Here is a 5,623-nt window from a genome sequence, read left to right as displayed (position 1 = left end):
AACCGTTACTACCACCATGTACTCCTACACACACCAGACCCTTGCGGCGTACCACTAGGTTTGTACTGGAACACAATGAGTGAACATATGGAAGGTATTTAAAGGCCGTCGGGTTTTGTCATTTAATTATAAAGAATAGACTCTGACAAATAATTACATATTAACATACTCTATTAGGTCAATACACTTCCAATACCCATAGACCACTTGACCTCCGCGGTCACCACTTGCGCTCGTAACTTCCACCTAACTCCCTAATACGGAATGATTACTACAACGCTCCACACCCGGTTAGTCTTTCATTCAATACTCACATACTGCAGACTTAACTTGGTCACTAAGATCACATCAGGTTCTCGCATAGCTGTCTGCTACACTTCGCTGCTGCCACACACAGAGACCTCGGAGGACTTGCCAGTTCCACTCCCACAACAAGACTGCCTTCAGCCAGCCATGGCCTCAACCATTTCACCCTGCCTCTCAAGGAAGGTATAATCCGATTAACCTTATCCCTAGAAGCGGTAACCTTGTTCCTAGAAGCCTGAGTCCTCTTTCCAGGAATTATTAGTTTGGCTAATAGCTGCGGTCTTAATCCCTTTGACCTTTCTTAGATATGTGATCCATAGTCTGTCTACTTGTACTTCCAATCATCATTCGTTAAGTGTTGTAGTAATGATCCTCTAGCTAATAATCCCTACTAACTTGTGGATTACAACACCTGCTTCACCCTGTGGTGATGCTGCTTCACCCTGTGGTGGCGCTGCTTCACCCTGTGGTGGTACTGCTTCACCCTGTGGTGGTACTGCTTCACCCTGTGGTGGCACTGCTTCACCCCTGTGGTGGTGGCACTGCTTCACCCTGTGGTGGTGGCACTGCTTCACCCTGTGATGGTGATGCTTCACCCTGTGGTGGTGCTGCTTCACCCCTGTGGTGGTGCTGCTTCACCCCTGTGGTGGTGGTGCTGCTTCACCCCTGTGGTGGTGGTGCTGCTTCACCCCTGTGGTGGTGGTGCTGCTTCACCCCTGTGGTGGTGGTGCTGCTTCACCCCTGTGGTGGTGGTGCTGCTTCACCCCTGTGGTGGTGGTGCTGCTTCACCCCTGTGGTGGTGGTGCTGCTTCACCCCTGTGGTGGTGGTGCTGCTTCACCCCTGTGGTGGTGGTGCTGCTTCACCCCTGTGGTGGTGGTGGTGCTGCTTTACCCCTGTGGTGGTGGTGGTGCTGCTTCACCCCTGTGGTGGTGGTGGTGCTGCTTCACCCCTGTGGTGGTGGTGGTGCTGCTTCACCCCTGTGGTGGTGGTGGTGCTGCTTCACCCCTGTGGTGGTGGTGGTGCTGCTTCACCCCTGTGGTGGTGGTGGTGCTGCTTCACCCCTGTGGTGGCGGCGCCGCTTCACCCTGGGGAGTGGGGGAGAGGGGTGGAGGGACAGGATACTACGAGCCTTTAACCGATGATAACACAACTGAATTATAGGGACAGGTTAGGGAACTCTCCCTAATGACACTATATGATATCAAATTCAGAGGAGAAAACCTGGATTGTACCTAGATTGGGTTTTGGGAGTTCATCTACTCCCCAAGCCCGACCCGGGGGCCAGACTTGACTTGAGAGCTTGGTTCAACAGTCTGTTGCTTGCAGCAGCCCACATATGACCACTGGTGTTGGAATTATCACTGAATGGAATTATCGAGAATGGTAGGGACGAACTACACAGCCTGTGTACTGGACGTGGGGAACCCCAGTGATTCAGAGACACTGGATGTGGGGAACCCCAGTGATTCAGAGGTACTGGACATGGGGAACCCCAGTGATTCAGAGACACTGGACGTGGGGAACCCCAGTGATTCAGAGACACTGGACGTGGGGAACCCCAGTGATTCAGTGGTACTGGACGTGGGGAACCCCAGTGATTCAGAGACACTGGACGTGGGGAACCCCAGTGATTCAGAGGTACTGGACGTGGGGAACCCCAGTGATTCAGAGACACTGGACGTAGGGAAGTATTGAGAGTAGTTAACGTGAGAAGAGAAATTTGGGCAGAATAGGTATACAGCTGACCCATTAACAGCTTCAATAATTAGGCACCTCCCAGCTCCTCTATGGACCTCCCAGCTCCTCTCTGGACCTTGCAGCACCTCCCTGGACCTCCCAGAACCTCCCTGGACCTCCGAGCACATCCCTGGACCTCCCAGCACCTCCCTGGGCCTCCCAGAACCTCCCTGGACCTCCGAGCACATCCCCGGACCTCCCAGCACCTCCCCGGACCTCCCAGCACCTCCCCGGACCTCCCAGCACCTCCCCGGACCTCCCAGCACCTCCCAGGTCCTCCCAGCACCTCCCCGGACCTCCCAGCACCTCCCAGGTCCTCCCAGCACCTCCCCGGTCCTCCCAGCACCTCCCCGGTCCTCCCAGCACCTCCCCGGACCTCCCAGCACCTCCCCGGACCTCCCAGCACCTCCCCGGACCTCCCAGGACCTCCCTGGGCCTCTCGGCACCACCCAAGACCTCCCTGGACCTTTCTCTATGGAAAACATATCCCTGATCTCATTTTAAGCAATAAAAATAACAAGGGCAGAATTTGCTATGGATCGTGATATTTATTAAACGGTGGCACTTGGGCCGACCCTGACTGTCCTGTGGCCCTTCCATATACCCCTTCCCAATCCCATGTTACATTCTAGCCCTAGGCTTATGGCCTCCTACTTTAGACAGTCATACAGACAGACACAGACACACACACTCATACAATTATATATATACCACAGAATCTTGCAGATTCCTAATATGTCCTCTTGTGTTGGGGTTCTGTGAAGTTTCAGCTTTACTCAACTGTAACAGTGTTTTGCGCTCTCCAACACACCAACCTCACACTCTCGTCTACCAGCCTGCAATGGTTCCCCCCAACCACTTGGTCTGGATGGTCTCGCTTCATGCAGGTCTGCGCTCAATCCCCGACCATGGTGCTTTCTTCTGATAATTCCTTCATTTCCCCTGATAGTTCCCTTCCCATACCTTTATCCATTGCATCCATAACTACAATAATTCTATCTAAGACATAAATATGTGCTCAGCAAGCCAGTACAAGGATTATTATTTCTTATCTTGCCTAGACTGTCAGCAAGGAGACAAGATGGCGGCACACAACCGGAACAGAACAAACCAAGGAATCGAAAACAAGACATTTTTTGACTATTTCGAATTCCAGCAGCAGCTGCAAGAGCTGGACAATGGAGTAGTTGTCTATCCCAACTCTATTGTGACATACATCATTCCTCCCAACACCAATATACACAAACTCCGGGCACATGTAAAGCAAGAAATTGTTTAGGCAAAAAATATAAAATCCTGTGCTAACAGGAACTCCGTTATTGATTCTTTGCGGCAAGTTTCAACGTATTTAGAAAATTGTAAGGAGTTCTCGCAAAAAAATGGTGTAGCCATGTTTTTTACCAATCATTTTCGTAACGAAAATGTTGGGATTGACGGCCCGCTGGAGTGTGTGATGGAGCCCCCCTTCAAAATTAGGTCGACAATTTATAGGTGTAGCAACAAAATATGCACCGAGCCCCTGTGGAAGCAGGCCAAAAACTCACAGGGAAATCTCATATATGTCATCATTGATGCCAGCGATATTTTGATCGCGCTGGTAAGTGTCCACGAAGAAAAAGTTCTTTACCACAAGAACAACAACGCTCCCTCCAAGCACGGCCGAGGGGGGCAATCCGCCTCCAGGTTCGAGAGAATAAGGACTGAAAAGGTTTAACAGTTTACAAAGAATTGTGTTGACCGGTTGACAGAAGTGTTGACGCAACACGAGGACACTGACGTTGTGCTAGGAGGCGTCGGCCAAGTTAAGGACACGTTCCTACAAATGATAAACAAAACCCAAAAACAGAAAATAAAACTAACTCTTTCCTTTGGGAAAAATGGCGGCGAAGGACTGCACGAAGCAATCCAAAAGTCTCAACCTCTCTTGAAAAACATCGGCGGAGACACAAACACAAAGCTGATCGAAGAGATCTTCGGACACCTAAAGCAGGGGGAGGACGACATGGTGTGTCTGGGTCAACAGGCCGTCACTGCAGCAGTGACCTGTGGTGCAGCCCGCGTCGTGCTTCTCTGGGATGGCCTCCCTCTTAACACTGATCTAATAAACAGTTGTTTCGAGTTCCGTACTGAAGTGAAAATATTCCGGAACACAACCAGCGATACGGACACTCTTGTTAAGACCTTCGGAGGACTGGCAGCAATCAATAGGTTCCCTTACACTCCATTGGAAGCCCTCCTCAGCGAGATCCACCTCGACCACTGAGTTCATGAAGGAAACGAGGAGCTCCGTGCCCACCCCGGATAGTGAGGAGCTCCGTGCCCACCCCGGATAGTGAGGAGCTCCGCGCCCACCCCGGATAGTGAGGAGCTCCGTGCCCACCCCGGATAGTGAGGAGCTCCGCGCCCACCCTGGATAGTGAGGAGCTCCGCGCCCATCCCGGATAGTGAGGAGCTCCGTGCCCACCCCGGATAGTGAGGAGCTCCGCGCCCACCCCGGATAGTGAGGAGCTCCGTACCCACCCCGGATAGTGAGGAGCTCCGTGCCCACCCCGGATAGTGAGGAGCTCCGCGCCCATCCCGGATAGTGAGGAGCTCCGTGCCCACCCCGGATAGTGAGGAGCTCCGTGCCCACCCCGGATAGTGAGGAGCTCCGTGCCCACCCCGGATAGTGAGGAGCTCCGTGCCCACCCCGGATAGTGAGGAGCTCCGTGCCCACCTGAGGAGAATTGACCTGTAACATTTATATGTATTTAATTTATATGGAATTTATATTTATTTCAAAACAAACTGTAATAGTAAAAGTGAACTGTATTTCTTAAAATTCAATAAATATTATTGACCACATAGGTAATTTAATTGTCTTCAACTCATACACTGATGCTAGGTAACTAGTTAATTCTTCTTCCTCTTCTCTTACACCTGTCAAAGGTCACTCACAAATAATAGCAGGAATCCTACATGACAGCTATATCAGAGGAAATATTGGTATATTGATCATGAGATAATGACCAAGGAATATTTACCATATATCAGAGGAAATATTGGTATATTGATCATGAGATAATGACCAAGGAATATTTACCATATATCAGAGGAAATATTGGTATATTGATCATGAGATAATGACCAAGGAATATTTACCATATATCAGAGGAAATATTGGTATATTGATCATGAGATAATGACCAAGGAATATTTACCATATATCAGAGGAAATATTGGTATATTGATCATGAGATAATGACCAAGGAATATTTACCATATATCAGAGGAAATATTGGTATATTGATCATGAGATAATGACCAAGGAATATTTACCATATATCAGGGGGGGGGGGGGGGGGACACGAATGAGCGTCGCATCAGGATGATGACAACTTGCTTGTTTCCTCGTTTTTCTGAGAGGAAGTTTTTAGTCCATGTTGTGGTCTCTGATTGCAATTTTCTACCAGTTGGGGTCTGTTTTGGGGCGTCTACCTTTCTGGGTGCCTAACCACGGTCGATGACGAACATGACTATACTCTCAAAGAGTGGAGTTTTCATAGGCCATTGCTCTGTGTGCCTCTCTGAGGGAACCAG

Source organism: Procambarus clarkii, chromosome 3 (genome assembly GCF_040958095.1).
Source record: "Procambarus clarkii isolate CNS0578487 chromosome 3, FALCON_Pclarkii_2.0, whole genome shotgun sequence".
Taxonomy (NCBI): Eukaryota; Metazoa; Arthropoda; class Malacostraca; order Decapoda; family Cambaridae; genus Procambarus; species Procambarus clarkii.
Note: the sequence above shows the minus strand (reverse complement) of the source record.